Consider the following 20995-nt stretch of genomic DNA (forward strand, 5'->3'; position numbering starts at 1 on the left):
ACAACTTGAAGCAGATTAAATACTTAACTTGGCTACACTCTGTGTCCACTGGAATGGCAAGAGAATTTATTATTGTCACTGAACATTAACGCATCACTTGATACGGAACAAGCTACTAGTCTCCTCTCACAAAGTACAACCATTTATGTCGGGTTCCGTCTAATACAACTATCGACTGCTGGCTCGGTAGCTGACGCTGTCGTCTTGCGCGATGGCTGCAGACTGGGACTAAGCGGATGTGCGCCCACACATAAGTAAGTATGTTGATGCAACGGCGTGTGGAAACTCTTCACGACGTGAATCTTAACGTTTTTGAACATCTTCTGGGCGTGTCTACTCTGACTCTGCTCATTCGTCGCTGCGTGCGGCAGCGACTGTGCTTGCTTGTGGTTTCCTTGTGAGTTATCAGTCTTGCCTTGGCACGTCGTTATTCTGTCGACACCACACTGTGCAGAATGCGTTGCGAACAGAGTTAATAATAAAGTAGCAGTAAATTAAATCGTCATGCCTGACGCGGCAACTTTACTGCATGAACGGCGAAAATGTAGTAAGCGACTTTGTGAGGAGTGTACTGTGAGAAAGTTTCGTAAAGGTTTGAAATTGCAGGTAAAGTTTGTTTCAAGTCATTAAGTCGATAGTCGTCAAAAGTTTTGCTCAAGAACCAATACTGACATTGGCGGGCGTCACCTCGGACAGCATATGTGCCAATTTCATTGTAACTGGTAAACTACATAAATTAGCACGTTGTGAGCCCACAATAGATTAGTTATACTAAGGATGTAGTAAGTTGGCCGCCATTGGCCGCCAGCTCCCAAGTACACGTCGTCAAAAGTCGGCACCATTCGGGACACCTCGTCTCGACTGTTATCTGTTTCTGATTGCTGCCATCATGAGGGACACCAAAACTCTCCGACGAAGTGTTGTCGTGTTATCTGAGTGAGCGGATGATCAATTGATTAATAACAGTAACCGCCCTTACATTTAAATGCATTAGGCAGTGTGGTTCAAATTCAAATGGCTCTGAGCACTTGCCCGCGAAAGGCAAAGGTCCCGAGTTCGAGTCTCGGTCCGGTACACAGTTTTAATCTGCCAGGAAGTTTCATGTCAGCGCACACTCCGCTGCAGAGTGAAAATCTCATTCTGGAAAGATCCCCCAGGCTGTGGCTAAGCCATGTCTCCGCAATATCCTTTCTTTCAGGAGTGCTAGTTCTGCCAGGTTCGCAGGACAGCTTCTGTAAAATTTGGAATGTAGGATACGAGGTACTGGCAGAAGTAAAGCTGTGAGGACGGGGCGTGAGTCGTGCTTGGGTAGCTCAGTTGGTAGAGCACTTGCCCGCGAAAGGCAAAGGTCCCGAGTTCGAGTCTCGGTCCGGCACACAGTTTTAATCTGCCAGGAAGTTTCACTATGGGACTTAACTGCTGAGGTCATCAGTCCCCTAGAACTTAGAACTACTTAAACCTAACTAACCTAAGGACATCACACACATCCATGCCCGAGGAAAGATTCGAACCTGCGACCGTAGCATTCGCGCGGTTCCCGACTGAAGCGCCTAGAACCGCTCGGCCAAGGCAGTGTGAGACACAATCACACGTGTCTACTAAATTTTGTGACTATCATTAATCTTCTACTCACTGAGTCGTATTATAACAGCTTTAGTTTAATTCCACGTCCCTTGCTACAAATACGAGGCCCATTTGAAGATGACCGTCTCTGTAATGCGCATTCACGAATCAATCTTATTCCCGATTGTAATGCGTAACATACTGGCTGATCGGTACAAATCGCGCACACTGTCAGCTCTCAGTACTGAAAGACAGACAATAAAACGTCCTGCCCTCACATCCTATGACTCTGCAGTAGCCGCGCTACCTACCCATCTGTACCCGTAGCAAGTGACCAACTTAGCAACCTCACGAGCGAATTCATCAACATCGATTAAAACGTTACTATCAATGCAAAAATTTTTGTTTGTTACCGAGCAGAAAAATTACACTCTTAAGAAGCTCTTAACGTTATGTGGAGTCTTTGGATTCGGCTGTTAGTTGCTAGGGGCAAATTATTATGCAGTACAGCTGAGAACCGTGGGCCGCGCGAGCGCTTGTTTCAGGCGGCAGGCGGCTCGCTGGCCCCTGTTTGACGACCGCTACACTAAGCGCTCTCTTTCTCAGATGCTAGGTTCAAATGGTTCAAATGGCTCTGAGCACTATGGGGCTCAACATCTGAGGTCATCAATCCCCTAGAACTTAGAACTACTTAAACCTAACTAACCTAAGGACATCACACACAACCATGCCCGAGGCAGGATTCGAACCTGTGACCGTAGCAGTCACGCGGTTACGGACTGAAGCGCCTAGAACCGCACGGCCACCGCGGCCGGCTTCAGATGCTAGAGGAGTGTTGTGTGGGTATTTGCGCAGGGGGAGTTACGCCACCTCAAGACAAGTTTCTAACTGTAACATTTGTCCTGCTGTGTTAAATCTTTAAGAAAAGCTTGTACCTCTTAATGAGCAGATTATGACAGCACTTTAAATTTTTAAATATGGTCAATGATTACGCGTAATATTGAAAATCAAAATATTGTTGATCCTGCAAATCGTAAGGTAGGCAACCTGTAGCTGGAACTGACAGCCATGAACCATGAATAGGGGTAGCCGTTTACTAGTAGGAATATAGACTCTTTTTTGGTGTGCGGCTAGCAAAACCATGCTACGCTTATTTTTAATCAAATACCCGATATATGTATAACGACGTGCCATTTAATTTTAGTGGTGTAGCCAGAACGGTTTCCTAACGACAGTCGTATAGGGTGGGCTGTGCTCTCCTCAGACTTATATCTGTTAGAACTTTTTTTAAATTTGTGGATCCATTGCAAAGAAGTAGTTTATTCAAAAACCATTCCAGCAATTGAAGTATTGCTCAATGTACACGGCGGCGGCTCACAGTGATAGCAAACGTCTGGTGTACTTGTGAAATGGAGAGATTCTGCAAGGTGTCTGACCGCTAGCATCAAAGCATTCTCAGAAGTTTTTATACTATGTGATTGCGATAATCCCTGCCAATATTGACACTGAACTAGAACGGTAATTAGATGGATTTTTCCGTTCGTTGTGTCATCTCCTACTCGGTGGTGGCGTGTGTCACACATTTTATAAACAATCTTGCATATTCTTACGATGTTTCTCAAGCGCTACCTGAAAGTTACGTTGGCGTTCCGATGATCACGTGAAGTACACTGCTGCGATTTACGGTAGAACAATATCTGACGTGGCCTATTTCACCGACCAGCCATTCAGCAGAGAGGAAGCAATCCTGGCTCGGCGTGACTCATGTCGCCGGTCCGTGATTTAGGACCACCTCTTCCGCTGTGCATACCTAACGGTATTCAAAACCCGAACGCAGTGTGCATTGTATTGTAATTAGAGAACAACCGTGTGCCGTCGTAACACAGGACCTGCATGCGCTGGCCCTATGACACGTGTTGGCCATCTGCTCGTCTGGTGCTGCTCGCACCCAACAAACACGTGTAAGAACCACTGTTTTTCATTCCTCTAAGGTTCTTTTTCTTTTAATGACTGCCTGAACCTCATACCACAAACAAAACACCGGCGTCACCTACGTTTTGAGTTTGCACTGTTACTGCGTTTACCTCACATTACTCTAACAGGGAGAGTCCACGACGAATTTACTTTAAACTTCGTACACTTTTAGCAGTCTATTAGGACAACATAATATGCAAGAAGTAAGGCATGCTACGACGAGATTGAGAAAATAGCAAGAGAAGTTTTATGCGTCAATAATGAACCGAAGCGTTGCGACATTGTGCACGAGATGTCGGCGATCATCTGATTAGCGTTTAAGAACAGTAATCGCTGGATCGCTGGATTGAGTCCCCCTCATTGCTATTTATTTTAATTCAAATTTTTTTAACACTAGTCATTATGTCATACATATTACATTTCAAAGGTAATATAATGAAAAGGCACGTGTATTTGCATGAACTTTTGTTGAATTTCCAATGTTATTTGGCTATTTACTAATTTTCATTATTACAACAAATATTATGCGACTTCTATTTCTTTAAGCAACCTTATGAAGCTCCTTCAAACTTCATCATATCTGATTGATAATAAACGGGAAATTGCTTCTTGTGAAGCGAATAATATATTCTATCGTAGATCGCCTACTTTTCGGTACCGACGTTCACAGAAATGTTGCGTTACGCGCGGTTTTCATCCAAAATGTCGGAAGAAAGAGAAATTTTGCAAAATGTCAGCCAGCTTTTTTTTCTTTAGAAACTCCGAAGATTCCTCGTGCGTGCGGGAAAACGGCATTCATTCGATGTAAGAGACCCCTTTTTAATTTGTGTTTCCCGTGTCTGTGCGAAAAATATCATCCTGCAATTAGTAATGTCAAAAGCACAATCGACGTTTGGTTGCACATTACTTTCATATTCTGGCATACTGTAACTCAATATATTATTGCATAAAGTTATTTACGTCTTTATTTAGTGATATTTGACTTGCGCTTTCGAAGCCTGCCCCTCGTCCTTGAAACCTGTATACGCACATCGAAGCGTCTAGGTAAAAAACAGTTCTCGGTACATTACCCGATTGCAGGTATAAGGTATTTCGGAAAGGTATAAGGGATTTCGGAAATCACGAGAGGCATACGATTTCAGTAAAACTTTATGCTTTTGGTCGTTTACTTGTCGATACTTATAAATACAATACTTGTGATAATAAAAACAAAGAAACAACCAAATAACATTGGAAATTCAATAAAAGTTCATGCTAATACACGTGTCTTCTCATCATGTTACCTTTCAAATTTAATATGTATGAAATAATAGGACTCGGCTGAAAAAAATATAAATTTAAAAAAGTGAGCGGAGCTCGATCCAGCGGTCCACCGATTACAGAGCTCTAACGCTAACCTCGTGACCGCCGCCACCTCGTGCTCAGTGTTGCAAAGCACCGGTTCATCGAAGACGCGTTAAAATTTTGTTGCTATTTTCTCAAAATCGCCTAAGCATTACTCCTTACTACTTGCACATTATGTTGTCCTAATGAACTGCTAAAGGTGTACAAAGTCTGAAGTAAATCCGTGATCCAAACGTCGTGGCTCCCCTTGTGAGTACCAGTTCCAGCGGTATTTAACTCGATTGTAGATAACTAATGAAACCTTTACTCTCTCACATTAGTGGACGAAACAGTCGAGTGACTCATTTTGGAATTATTGACACCGTTAGGGATAACTGTGTAACACCCCACCCGTCACTTATCTGGTTTTGGTGTGTGTTCACCCCAGGTAATTGACTAACAGATCAACAGAGAGTGCAAAACTGCCGCAATGTCGGATAACGCAAAGAAAGTAATAATGCCCTGTGACTCCTGATTGAACTGCGGTGACAGTGTTGACATTAATTGATTCAGAATTGATCCCTTTTAATTAAAAACGGGTGCACATTGATGTTATATTCAGCTATTGAACACCAGATGCAAATGTTGAACATAAAATTAATTAAGAAAGTGACTTGGGATTTCAACTACTTGATTGAAAACAGATGCAGTCGATTAGCACAGATTTATTTTAACTCACGACCTTCAATCATCACATTACATGACTCTCCTAAAGGCAGTGGTGATAAATTGCGTTTGTGTGGAGTAGAGGGCGATAAATCCAAAGAAATTCCTATCGACTGACCCAGGCGTAATGCGAAGTGCGAGAAGAATTCTGCAATACACGGCCCGTGAAACCCTCGTGGAAACTTTGCCGACGTGATCCAACAAATTAATCACTGGCCGGAGCGGGCGCAATATCACCGGATTCAGCGTGGCGGAGCGGCGTCGTCGTGTGGACGTCGGCCGACCTCGTGGTGCTGCAAGGCTGCGCTCGTCCATTCACTCCTAGCTATCTTGCTCAGTACATAGCTGAACCAAAACTTCCTATCTCCAAGCTCAATCGTTCCCTTTGCTAAGTCCTAAACTGCAGAGATGCTCACTCTTTCTCAGGTAAGCTGAGTCAAGAACGCCACGTCCGTACTCTAGGCAAGCTGGGAACGGAAGACCTCTACGGAGACTTCTCACAGTCCGCTCTTCGCCTCGGTTTCCCCTCCAGCAAAATCACTTACGCCAATTGCAGTGCAAGTCGCGTTAATTATGCGTCGCTTCCCAGCGACGACCAATGCCTGCTCTGGGAAGTGAACAAATTCCCACAAAATTTCCCTTCCTCTTAACTTCTGTTATTTAGCTCCTCCCAGGCCACCCATCAAGGTTAGCGTCTGCACAAACGCCAATTTTTACGGAATTCTGACTCCCCTCGGCCCTACGTTCCCATCGGAGGCCGGCGTATTTCATTCTGTCGCTCTTCACCTGATTTACTTCAGACTCTGCGGACCGTGAATTCAGCGTGAAGTTGCTATAGTCACGAACACGTGTATTTTGGCCTCTGTTGACCGCTCCGCCGTAGCTTTGCGCGGCTTTCTCGCATGTTTCACTGAAAACGGGACGACGGACATTTATCAACAGGCGTACAAGTTCTCTGTTTTCTTCCCGGTACACCAGCATGGGGTCAACCACCCATGCTGTCACTCATCTTAAGGCGGCTGGAGACCGTGCCCCGTTACCGCTTTCTCAGAGCTTGAGCCGCCCTAAGCTGCCCATTGTCGCTTCCCTTAGCCACTCCTCCGGTGACCACGGTCAATTCTGAGTACTTCCCTGGGATAATCTAGCCTCCAGTAAATCGACGCGTTTCCACAAAGTTTTCATGCCGAGTGAATTACTTTAAAACCATCACCCGACATTAATTATTTCAATACGGCCATACTATACCCTCTACAAGATGCATTGTGCCTTGTCAGTCATTTTTTGTTCAGCCCTACTGTTCACTCAATGTGAGTTAGGTGATCTTTAATGACTTCATGTAAGGGGCATAGTTCTTGCCATCTTACAACTGTAAAGTCAACATTCAGAGCAGCCTGAACAATAATACGGTCAATTTAGTAATAAATGGTTCAAATGGCTCTGAGCGCTATGGGACTTAACATCTGAGGTCATCAGTCCCCTCGAACTTAGAACTACTTAAACCCAACTAACCTAAGGACATCAGACACATCGATGCGTGAGGCAGGATTGAAACCTGCGACCGTAGCGGTCCGGCGGCTCCAGACCAATTTAGTAATAGGCTAACGAAAAACGCTGGTAAAAGTGAGAGACCCAGCCTTGGAGCTAGTCATTTCTCTCATCCACGACATGTTTCATACATAATGGTAATATAAAAGCTTCTTCACTGAAGCATTCAAACACTTATTTATTTCCTCTGACTCCATTCATGAATGGAACTGAAAGAAGAAGAAAATAAGGTCGCATGAACTATTTTCCACTTTTCCCTAAATAACATTTTATTGTGTAGAATTTGGATGTAAATGCACATTAAATCCTGTAATACGTTATGGGAAGAGAGAGGGTCTGGAAAATATATGAAGAATGGAAATGTCAAACGTTCTAGGTGCCATTTTTTTCACTGAGTGATGTCGTGTTCTCGGTACCTTGCTGCATGTGCATAGACTTGTTCCAAGTGTCAGATGATAGAGAAAATGTTTCAACACTCATCACTATCTGGGGCAAGCAGTATTTACGTGTGGAGTTCCAAGCTCCTTGCGTCACGGTCTTTTCCATTTAGTCTAGAGATGGTCTGAAGTGAACACAGATTTTCCAGCTGCGACAGAGATTGTACGATTATGGAGAAACGAAGAAAGGTAAAAATGCATTTGTTGCGCAAGATTTACACGATGCTATTGGGTGAGCTGTAGGTAAGAACTCACTAATTGTATTTCCATTGGTTACAGTTGACTTCATTTATTTTAAAAATGCTACTGAAACACTGACGTCAGTTCAGCCGTGCGTGATCTGTAAATGCAGAATGATCGGAGTGTCTTATGCTCATCCATCTTAAATAGCTGTTAAAAATTCTTGCTCTGAAACAGAAAAACGCAGAAATGTCAATGTATTCGAAAGAATAGAGACCGTGGCTCTTGTATGCCTAATGGTACTTTATCTGACAGACGAATCATGTTTGTCAGTTTCAAAGCACAAAGACCTGTTGACGTCTTGCCATTTCTTCATCAAGAGCACAGGGAGTTCTAAAATAAACTTCGCAGTATGAATTTCTGCAAGAAACATATGTCAGTACTGAAAGATTTTTTCGTACTAGTTAAAACATTACTGCTTTATTCTACTCTACGTGAATTATTACAGACAGAACATAGTGCCCCAGCATTAATGAAATTCGAAACAAAAACTTTCTTATTGGCACTTAGACTGGGTCGGGTCGGTGGTATTGAACGTGGAGCTTTCTTCGTCGAGCTGAACAGCATAAATCTGTGGTATCAAATTGCCTTCACAGTTGTTTGGTACAAATTAGTTATGTACAATAAGAGATATATTGTTTTCTGACCCTCCTGAAAAACGTAATATTTAGCACTTGGAACATTTGGAAATCCCACTCTCCACATTCATTATGACTAAGGAGCAAGACAAAATTAATCCGACGCACTGAGGTTAACTGAAATTATAGCGATACCTGGGTCTGATTAACCTAGTAATAACATTATTAATGTTGCATATCATGAAAAGGTTTCTATTTTGTAGTAATGTTGTGTTTTATAGATAGTATCAGAGGACGTATTGTTATTTCATTTTAGCGAGTTCTAAACAGCTCTTCATTTCCGTTTAGCGAACGCATCTTTTCCTAATGGTACTATTAATACGTGATTACATTGCTACTTGATTAACTTAGTTTCATGTCCATACGTAACTGCAGACATACCGACCGAAAAGTTTAATTTTAGATATTGGCTCTCTGACTGTTCGGTCTGTGTGGGCGTCGGTTCACATCGTAAATGGTCCTCTGTTACAACACGCTAGGACGAATCGCCATAGATCAGAATTCATATCGTTCTGCTCCTGTTATTAACGGTGTTCTTTTTTATTCGTTAAGGTCTGCAGCATGAACCACGTTGAAATACGACATTTTACAAGAAGTCAGTTCCAGTAGCTGTAATCTAATATTTATTTGCTTGTCGCTAGATATTTCTGCGGAACAAGTTTGGCTTTCTCACTACCAGTAATCTGAAAACACGAATTCGACCCAGAAAAGCAATATTGCCAGAATTTTCGAACGCAGGAGTCTTCAAAATCCTGTCGCTATCGGATTCCTACACGTCCTGGCAGATATTTCTTCTTGGTACACAAGGCGTAGCACGAATTTCTCATGAACAACCAACATGGGATTTCTGTATGAGAATCCCGCTGCGTAATCTTTTCTTATATAGAAAATGTAGAGTGCGCTATTACTATCTACATCGACATTTACGTTCGTACTCAGCAAACCACCGTATAGTGTATGGCGGAGGGTGAAGAGTGCCGCTACTACATGTACGAGGGAAAATCGACTGCCTGTACACCTCCGTTTGGGGCCTAATTTCTCTTATCTTCCTGGTCCTTGAGCGAAACGTACGTTGGCGACAGTAGAATCTTTCTGCAGTCAGCTACAGATGGCTGTTCTTTAAACTTCCTCAACAGTGTTCCGCTAAAAGAACGTCATCTTCCTTTCAGGGATTCCCATTGAAGTTCACGAAGCACCTCCGTAATACTTGCGTGTTTCTCGAACCTACCGGTAACAAATCTAGCAGCAGACCTCCGTCCTCCTTCAATCCGACCTAGAGGGGATCCCGAACACTTGAGGGTGCTCAAGAATGGCTCACATTAGTGTTCTATAAGCAGTTTCCTAAGACTCTCCCAACAAACTAAAGTCGACCATTCGCCTTCCCTACTACCGTCCTCGTGTGCTCTTTCCATTTCATGTCGATTTGCACCGTTACGCCTAGATATTTAATCGACGTCACTGTGTCAAGGAGCATACAATTAATGCTGTGCTCAAACATTTCCTACTCATGTGCATTAACTTACATTTTTCTGCATTTAGTGCAAGTTGCAGTTTACCGCACAAAACAGAAATTCTATGAATGTCATGCTGTATCCTCCTGCAGTCAGTCAATGACAATACTTACCCGTACACTGGAGCATCATCAGGGAACAGTCGCAGCCTGCTGCTCACCCTGTCCATCGGGTCGTTTATGTATACTGAGAACAAAAGCTGTCGTATCACACTTCCCAGGGGCATTCGACACAATACCTTTGTCTCCGATGAACGTTCGCCATACAGGACAATGTACTGTCTTTTATTACTTAAGAAGTCTTCGACCTATTCCATAGGCTCATACTTTGGTTACAGCCTGCAGTGTGTCACCGCGTCAAACGCTTTCCGGAAATCTAAGAATATGGGAATCTGCCTGTTGCCCTTCATCCATAGTTCGCAGTATATACACTCCTGGAAATGGAAAAAAGAACACATTGACACCGGTGTGTCAGACCCACCATACTTGCTCCGGACACTGCGAGAGGGCTGTACAAGCAATGATCACACGCACGGCACAGCGGACACACCAGGAACCGCGGTGTTGGCCGTCGAATGGCGCTAGCTGCGCAGCATTTGTGCACCGCCGCCGTCAGTGTCAGCCAGTTTGCCGTGGCATACGGAGCTCCATCGCAGTCCTTAACAATGGTAGCATTCCGCGACAGCGTGGACGTGAACCGTATGTGCAGTTGACGGACTTTGAGCGAGGGCGTATAGTGGGCATGCGGGAGGCCGGGTGGACGTACCGCCGAATTGCTCAACACGTGGGGCGTGAGGTCTCCACAGTACATCGATGTTGTCGCCAGTGGTCGGCGGAAGGTGCACGTGCCCGTCGACCTGGGACCGGACCGCAGCGACGCACGGATGCACGCCAAGACCGTAGGATCCTACGCAGTGCCGTAGGGGACCGCACCGCCACTTCCCAGCAAATTAGGGACACTGTTGCTCCTGGGGTATCGGCGAGGACCATTCGCAACCGTCTCCATGAAGCTGGGCTACGGTCCCGCACACCGTTAGGCCGTCTTCCGCTCACGCCCCAACATCGTGCAGCCCGCCTCCAGTAGTGTCGCGACAGGCGTGAATGGAGGGACGAATGGAGACGTGTCGTCTTCAGCGATGAGAGTCGCTTCTGCCTTGGTGCCAATGATGGTCGTGTTTGGCGCCGTGCAGGTGAGCGCCACAATCAGGACTGCATACGACCGAGGCACACAGGGCCAACACCCGGTATCATGGTGTGGGGAGCGATCTCCTACACTGGCCGTACACCATTGGTGATCGTCGAGGGGACACTGAATAGTGCACGGTACATCCAAACCTTCATCGAACCCATCGTTCTACCATTCCTAGGCCGGCAAGGGAACTTGCTGTTCCAACAGGACAATGCACGTCCGCATGTATCCCGTGCCACCCAACGTGCTCTAGAAGGTGTAAGTCAACTACCCTGGCCAGCAAGATCTCCGGATCTGTCCCCCATTGAGCATGTTTGGGACTGGATGAAGCGTCGTCTCACGCGGTTTGCACGTCCAGCACGAACGCTGGTCCAACTGAGGCGCCAGGTGGAAATGGCATGGCAAGCCGTTCCACAGGACTACATCCAGCATCTCTACGATCGTCTCCATGGGAGAATAGCAGCCTGCATTGCTGCGAAAGGTGGATATACACTGTACTAGTGCCGACATTGTGCATGCTCTGTTGCCTGTGTCTATGTGCCTGTGGTTCTGTCAGTGTGATCATGTGATGTATCTGACCCCAGGAATGTGTCAATAAAGTTTCCCCTTCCTGGGACAATGAATTCACGGTGTTCTTATTTCAATTTCCAGGAGTGTAGTACAAGGAAAAGGCAAACTGAGAGATTCTTTCGAAATACGTGACGATGTTTGAACAGAAGCTTGTATGTCTCAAGGAAATTTATTATACTCGAACTTCGAAATTGTTCAAGAATTTTGCAGCAAGCCGATGTTAAGGATATGGGCCTGTGATTTTGAGAGTCCGTTCTTTTATCCTTCTTATGTACAGAGCAACTCGGTTTCTTCCAATTGCTTGGGGCTCTGTGCTGGGCGAGAGATTCGCTATAAATGCAAGCTAAGTAAGAAACCAATGCCGTAGGATACTCTCTGTGAAATCTATATGGGATTCCGTCGGACCTGGCGACTTATTTATTTTCAACTCTTTCATTTGCTTCTCGACGCCCTCCATACGGAAATCAAGCAAGGGCCAAACGATGATGTGTCTGTACGATCCTTTTATGTGAATGGTTCTTTAAATGCGAAATTTAAAACTTCAGCTTTATTTTTCCTGCCCTGAAACGCTCATCATTTGGTTATCAGAGAATGCAGTACACTTTATGCCAGTTTGACATTTGTTTTGGTGTTTGTAATTTTAAATGCCAGCAGTCGCCTAAGGAGTATATTTTTATGGCACGTTTTGCTGCTGCGCCAATGAATAAATATCTCATGCACTGAACCAAAATACCATCAACTCAAAATAAGCACACATGTGGAATCAAAATGTCGAATTAAACCAAGCATTGCGACGGCTCTGGCGAAACTTTATTTTTCTGGCTACTTTTTTGAACGTCAAAATGAAGATGACCTGGCTACCTAATGCAAGTTTCCCCGCCAACTGCTGACCATACAGGAGAAATTTAAATTCGTACTCCTAGTTAGACGATGCGTGCTCTTGACTGAACTTCAGTTAATCCTCTAAAACGCATAATGGGAAGATCAATAAATGTGACTGGTTACAATTATTTGTATATTTCAGCCGATATTCGTGACAGCCAATTTCAAATCCAAACTAAACTGTAGCATTTAAAGAATATGTAAAAAATACACTTATTTCCAATCTGATTATCGCAGTTTTATTATCTACACATTACGGGTATCGGCTAATGTCACCCATCTTCAGATCTTTCTCGTAGTTACATAGGAACGAGCTTAAAGGAAACACTTCCGATTTGGGTATACATAACCTGATCGAAAGCTATTAATGGACATTAATGTGGGGAATTTCCACCCTTCCCCTTTACGACGGCTTGAACTTTGCTGGGAACACCTCCAGTGAGATGTCTGAATGTCTGTAGAGGAACAACATTGCGTTCTTTCTCAAGAGCCAAAATCAGGGAAGGTAGCGATGTTAGACGTTGGGGTCGGGAGCAAAATCGACGTTCGAAGTCCCAGAGGTGTTCTGTTGGGTTCACGCCAAGACTCTGGGAAGGCTAGTGCAGTTCAGGAACGTTATTGTCTCAAACAATTGCCTTAAAGACGCCGCTTTGCAACAGGGTGCGGTCTCATGGAGTACAAACAGTCGTCGTCTGTGAACTGTTGATCTGCTGTAGCAGTACTTCGCGTTGTAAAATGTGTTCATATCTATCTGCTTTTATGGTTCTCTTAAACGCAATACGGGAACCACACCCTACTGCCTCTGTACTTCATTGTCGGTGTTGACTGATGGCAGGTAACCTTCTCCAGCCGGCCGCGGTGGTCTCGCGGTTCTAGGCGTGCAGTCCGGAACCGTGCGACTGCTACGATCGCAGGTTCGAATCCTGCCTCGGGCATGGATGTGTGTGATGTCATTAGGTTAGTTAGGTTTAAGTAGTTCTAAGTTCTAGGGAACTGATAACCACAGCAGTTGAGTCCCATAGTGCTCAGAGCCATTTGAACCATTTTTGTAACCTTCTCCAGACGTACACCATACCCAAACTGTTCCATCCGATTTCCACACGGTATAGCGTGATTTATCACTCCAAATCACTCGTTTACACTCGTCCACTGTCCAGTGGTGTCGCTGTTTACACCGTCTCATGCGTTGCATAGAAATGTGCGACTTATGACGAGCTGCATCGACCATTGTACTGTCTACGCAGTCATTTTGTTAGTATGACCGCTGGTACCATTTAGGAACTGACGAGTGATTCCTTACGCTGATTTAATACTTTTTTTGCAACCACACTTCGCAGTCCTCGACGGCCGCTGTTCCTCAGTACACGCTGTATGCCTGGTCTTGCTTTTGCTGTGCTTATTCCTTGGGCAAATTCACAGTCACGTGACCAGCAGTCGACTTGGGCAGGTTTAGAGGGTTTAAAGCATCCCTGGTGGATTTTTTACGAAGGAGACAGGCAAATTACTCGTCCACTTTCGAAGTCACTTGATCTCTCGTGACAGACGCATTCTGCTGTTGTTCCTTCTCTACTGATAACACAATGCTCTCCTCTTCCTTTCACACTGGTGGTTCTGCCTCAGGTGAAATCTAGTGGTTAATTCAACATTACGTACTCTTGGTCAGGTTATGTCTGACAGTGAAACTGTTAGTGTATGCGGTAAGACTGCTTACTCTGTAACTGTGTTTCATATACTCAAGCAGTGCACTCACCTACGCTCACCGAATACACATACGACACAACTCTCGCACGTCCGCAAGGAAAAGTGCCATTACGTACGGCGAAGAAAACCCCATTCCGACTAGACCAGTGGTTCCCATCCTGGTCGTCATTACCTCCTGAGGGGTAAAAAGAAATTTTCTGACGGGGAAAAACCAAACTATTCGATTATGTTTCAGTCAATTACTTTCAAAACATCATTACTGTTATTACGATTTTGTAAGACTCTTACATTGTTTATACAAGTTATAAATAATTACTTTTTCTCAATTAGTAGCATTAATACAGTGTAGGTTACAGGTTCCTCACATAGTCCACGCACTACACACATATCTTGTGCTTTGTTCCGTACATCGCCGACGATAAAAGCGAGACATGTACGTTACGTATTCTAAATATCTTATTACTCGCTCTGAAGCAGATAAATGAATTAACTGACAGCACACCACAGCAGTAACTTCATAAGGTCTACTATAGTACTGTACACAGTATTATTATTATTATTATTATTATTATTATTATTACTAGAGTGGTTAGACACACAGCGTTAACAGCCTGAAGTCGTCCAATTTCTACCAGTTCAGAAGTGAGGAGTGCAGCTATCAAGTGATTGACAAACAGTGGGTATAGCGCACACATCTGAACCTGTTTGATTTTAAATGAGGTTGCACTGTGTAGGTCAAGCAAGTGCCGCCATGGAGAAGAGTAATACAGGGGAAGTATGTTTTGTAAGAAATGTCTACCCTCGCTGTGGATAGTCAGCTTTCTTATCTGAGAAGGAGTTGTGGGTATCACTTGCGATGCACCACGAATTCCATTGCCATTTAGTCTACAAAACACACACACACACACACACACACACACACACACACAAACTAAACATCATTCTTCTTCAGCATTTTAAAAATGAAAATGTCCAAATAAAAGTCTTTCATTCTACAGTTTAGTTAGGTGCTAAAGTTGGTGATAATGTGCGGAAGGAGGTCCAGAAAGAAAGAGGCGGCAGGGGGAGTGACGGGGGAGGGCGAGGATACTAAGGATACTGGTACTATACTAGCTAGTGTCTGATTGCACTCGAGGATAACGGTCTAAGAAAAACTGGGAACCACTTGACTAGACGGCTGAACCTACCCCTGGGTTTCTCTCAGTTAACAACGCCATACGAACTTGCTTTACTCTGTATCTACGACAACTATGTGAAGATGCGTGACACTGCTCGAAATCGGTAATTTTGAGATAATAACACCGTAACGTGTATTACCTAGTAATAAGGACCGTGTGTCAATCCCTACTGGCAAATATCTCGCGTCTGGATAGGGATCGTGCGGTAGCGTTCTCGCTTCCCACGCCCGGGTTCCCGGGTTCGATTCCCGGCGGGGTCAGGGATTTTCTCTGCCTCGTGATGGCTGGGTGTTGTGTGCTGTCCTTAGGTTAGTTAGGTTTAAGTAGTTCTAAGTTCTAGGGGACTGATGACCATAGATGTTAAGTCCCATAGTGCTCAGAGCCATTTGAACCTGGATAGGGAACATGTGTTTGTGGTGTAAACTAGAACCTGTGCTAGTTCACAGCAGAGAGCCCGGAGGTGGCGGTGTTTAGCTGCCTCAGCAGCAGGGCGGAAGCAGACTGGGACAGAACGCGAGTTTAATTAGGGCGCGCTGTGTGTGGCGCCGCTGTCTGGGATTGCTGCCCGCGGCGGCTCGAGGCGGGGCAAAGGTCAGCAGACGGGGCCGCCTCGTGCGCGCTGACCGCGGCGCTCCATTCGCCGAGCCTGGCTCGGCCTGAGGACCCGCGGGCTGGCGCCGCTTCCGGCTACAGCACCGACCCGCAACGCGGTCGTCTGCATGCGTCCCACTGCAGATGAGTAATGCCAGTATGCGCTCGATAAATAACGTCAACCGCAACAGTTGCAAATATAGTGTGAGCCAGCTAAGACACGTCTTGCAGAATACAATGGTGAGGCAAAACACGAGCTTAAATACCGTTTTGGTCCAACTTTGGAACTCAGTACAGCAGCGATCTTGCGTGGCACGAATACGGCAAGTGCATGATATACAACAGGCTCTAGATACCGGCTCCCAGGTTGATGCCATATTTCTCTACTTTCGAAAAGCGTTCGACTCAGTTCCGCACTGTCGCTTGCTACAAAAAGTGCGCGCTTACGGTCTATCCGATGACATATGCGGTTGGATAGAAACTTTTCTAACAGACAGGCAGCAGTATGTCGTACTGAACGGGGTGACTTCAAGACAAACAAGCGTAACTTCAGGTGTGCCACAGGGCAGTGTAATAGGTCCTCTGCTTTTTACGATTTACATAAACGATCTGGTTGATGATATTGACAGCAGCATTAGACTGTTTGCCGATGATGCTGTAGTCTACAGGAAAGTAGTATCACACGAAAGTTGTGAACAAATCAATGAGAAAATTAATGCGTGGTGTAATGACTGGCAGTTATCTCTCAATATTATAAGTGGAACCTACTGCGCATAACAAGGCGAAAATCCCCATTAATGTACGAGTACAAAATAAATGCCCAGTCTTTGGAAGCGGTAACATCCGTCAAGTATCTGGGTGTGACTATTCGAAATGATCTCAAATGGAATGATCAGATTACACAAGGAACGGGTAAGACGAACTCTAGATTGCAATTTATTGGTAGAATCCTGAAGCGATACAGTCCTTCAACAAAGGAAATAGCTTACAATGCGTTAGTTCGTCCAGTCTTAGAGTATTGTTCGTCTTTATGGGACCGTTACCAGTTAGGTCTCATTCAAGAGATTGAGAGGGTCCAAAGAAGAAAGGCGAGATTCGTGACTGGTACATTTAGCCATCGCGAGAGCGTTACAAATCTCATAGAAAGTTTGAAGTGGGACACACTTGCAGATAGACGGCGCGCTAAACGGAAGGGGCTGCTCACTAAATTCCGGAATCCGATCTTCACCGAGGATGTAGAGCATATATTATTACCAACAACTTTCAAATCGCGCAGTGATCACCATTGAAAGATAAGGGAAATAAGAGCTCGTACTGAGGCGTTCAGACGTTTTTCCCTCACTCGATCCGCGATGGAACAGAGGGGGGGGGGGGGGGATATGACTTTGGCCCTCCGCTACACACCGCTTGGTGGCTAGCGGAGTATATATGTAGATGTGGAAGTCCGTAGCAGGTTCCCGAAATTATGTAGCACCAGATGTTTACGCAAATGTCACGCAATTACCGTAAATAACGGTCAGTGGTTTGTGGAGGCGCAGCTGATACCCAATGGCGACTCATGTGTGTTCCATATTACTGAGTTCACGCAAATTTGGTATACAAGACAACAACTTCAGCATCGTGTTCCTCAAGCCATTGTAGCACGATTGTGGCCCTACGACGTGGACAGTTATCCTGCTGGAAGAAGCCATCGCCGTCGGGGGAGCCACCAAGCATGGGAGGATGTAGGGGGTGATCCACAATAACCATATCGTACTCCACAGCCGTCGCTCTGTCTTCGTTTACCATCATAGGTCCGACGGAAAACAGCAAAATAGTTCTATACCATGAGAGTGCCCACCATCGGGCCACGGCCGTTTGTTTTCTGTCTCTCATAGTAATTCGTAACATGGAGTTCGGCTCTGGCGCTGAGCAATCCCCCATTCTCGAACAGTCTTGATGTGTCTCACTGACACACGCCAAACTGACTGTAAAGTTTCAGTTTCAGATCCATTCGAAGCTTCGTTTTGAAAACTTCTTTACTTTCTAAGAGCGCTGAAGGTCATATCTACTCTTATACGTGTTGTCTTTTTGTTTTTAGTATACAGAGCTCGGAAATATGGCACTAGCCATTCAGAATTTGAAGAACACCTTCGAGAAGAAAACCACCATCCTACCACAATAGAAACATAATGAAAATAATCAGGTTCAGCAATAAAATACATCTAAGAAAACTCCTAAATTCAAAAGGCAATCAAAGAAAAGGAATCCCTAATAAATCAACAAGCAAACATTAGCAATGAAACGTTATTTAAACTAATAAAACGTATAGTACATAAATAACAGTCGCTCTAGCCACAACAAAAAAAGAGTCACATAAACCAAGCAAGATACTCTTGATTGCTGTACTCCTCACTTCTGAACTGGTAGAAATTGGACGACTTCAGGCTGTTAACGCTGTGTGTCTAACCACTCTAGTAATAATAATAATAATAATAATAATAATAACTACAAAAATCTGTAATTATTGATACATGTTCAATTACCCAAAAGTTCCTAAATCACCCACCACAGTACCATAGTAAATTAGCTTGAACAAACTAATAATTTGCGCACATACAAGTTAGGTGGTATCATCTCCCATTACACACACACACACACACACACACACACACACACACACACACAGAAGAATAGCAGACGCTTCACAAGCACAAAAAACAAATGACGATCGCATACTGCACCATCAAAACAAAGTTACGAGGTGTAAGGGCATCTACGCAATGTGAAATTGCAGTTTACTAAAATCAAACACCTATGTGTATAATAACGTTTCGTGTGAAGCACCAAACATAAAATCGTGAGTAATAACAGTAATTTTATACTGTTTAACAGCAGTAATATGAAACACGAGAAATGTTTACCGTCTTGGGAAAAAGACTTGTAAAACAGCCACATTGTTACAGTGACCACTGAAGATGCTTTAAAATAAAGTGAAACGCGTGTGGTCTACATAAGACTTATTTCTTGTGAAACGAAAACCGCAAACAGCTGTATGTAATACCCATTATTTTGTATCACAACCAGTTTCGTAGCTTAAAGCAACTTCTTCAGTTGGGTACATAAATGAAATGTCGTGTGGCTAGGGCCTCCCGTCGGGGAGACCGTTCGCCTGGTGCAGGTCTTTGGAGTTGACGCCACTTCGGCGACCTGCGCGTCGATGGGGATGAAATGATGATGATTAGGACAACACAACACCCACTCCCTGAGCGGAGAAAATCTCCGATCCAGCCGGGAATCTAACCCGGGCCCTTAGGATTGACATTCCGTCAAGCTGACCACTCAGCTACCGGGGCCGGACGGTACATAAATTACGTCATGTGAGAGCCAGATGTGGAGATGGATAGAAGACCCAACATTCACTGCCCAAATAGTAGTGATCTGCCAAGTAATCGTACTGTTAGATTGTAAAAAGGCTGAATGGTGGTAGCAACATCTCCCAAAAATAGAGCTACGAAACCGATTGTGGTTCCAAATAAAGGCTCTTACATACAGCTCTGTGCGGTTTTCATTCCACAAGATTTACATTCACGGCTTCGGTTGCCTGTACACAAAGATGTTTGCAAGGCGTTTATTGCAGTCGCAAACTACGGTATATAACCAATATTACTTATCTACTCTTACGTTTATTTCTTTTCCTGTTGATCTGCTGGTAACAGTCTTCACTTGTATTCAGTGCTAAATTTAACAGTAACTATGTTTCTGGGGCGGAAGAGAGACAAGCAAATGCGTGGTTTCTCTGGTGAATTCGAATCAGTCTACAAATTTGTGGATACACTGTAGACAGATTTGTACAAAAGACCCGTGACTATTTTCGTAGAAGGCCGAAGGCTACTGTTAATTATTATCGAGAGAACTTTTAAGAATTTCGATTGCCCAAGACTTGTAGGTGTGGAACTAGACTTTCGGTTATGGCAGCAATGAAAACAAAAGTTAGAAACAAAGTCAACTTGGAGACTGAATTGCGATGTGCGTTGGCCGACACCAAATCAAATACAAAGAAGACTCGTTAGAAAGAAGCCGTCATTTCTTGGTGTAGTAGAATAAACTTACAAAAATAACCGAGATGTATTTGTTTCATCATCAAGTGTTAATTAAATAAGAAAGTTTTACTTTTTTGAATCTAAAGTTCATTTATCTGCCAAACTAAATTGAGATGTTGGCTGCTGTGTGATTTTGTTCACGGCGAGTGGCCTAGGAAGTTCGAGAACCACTGAAGAGCCTGAAACTGCCATCTCTTAGCGATCCTGCCCCGCCCTCCTCTCTCCCCCAACCCTCAATGAGTTTGTACAGCAACGAGAGGCCTAACAGCAAGCGGAGCTGATCGTCAAAATCCACAGGTTCGGGCCATTGCATTCCGTACTGCCAAGCTGGATACCACATCCCGTTTTGATGTTCTGTTCACCTCCAGTGGACGGACGCCATACGTAGTAATCGTCACCTAACCCGCCACGCACTGCTTATAGAAGGATTCCCTGTGCAGTTGTACTTGCATTGTGGTCCCGCATATCTCCCTGTTGTCAGGACATTTCAGAGCATACACTGACGGCTTGCCTCGCGGTGCACAGTGACAGGGACATGAGCGCATCCCTTGCATGCAATTTCCTACCAGGAACCAAGTGGAATCCAATTTCTTCTTGTAGTAAATGTCTTTATACCAATTGAATGGTAATCCCCGGATTGCTCTGTGAATTTGATCAGCTCAAAAGATGTATAATTACCCCTAAACTGCTATTTTCATGAAGTGCTGGGCGAGCTACGATGCGCCTGCGTTTATGCAGTACAAACAATCGCTTTGCCGTGTGGCTTGCCGCGTTCACAGGCGCAAGTGACTTTTCCATTACCCATGCCGCCTTGTTTTCCCTTCTCTCTCTCTCTCTCTCTCTCTC

Source organism: Schistocerca cancellata, chromosome 3 (genome assembly GCF_023864275.1).
Source record: "Schistocerca cancellata isolate TAMUIC-IGC-003103 chromosome 3, iqSchCanc2.1, whole genome shotgun sequence".
Lineage (NCBI taxonomy): Eukaryota > Metazoa > Arthropoda > Insecta > Orthoptera > Acrididae > Schistocerca > Schistocerca cancellata.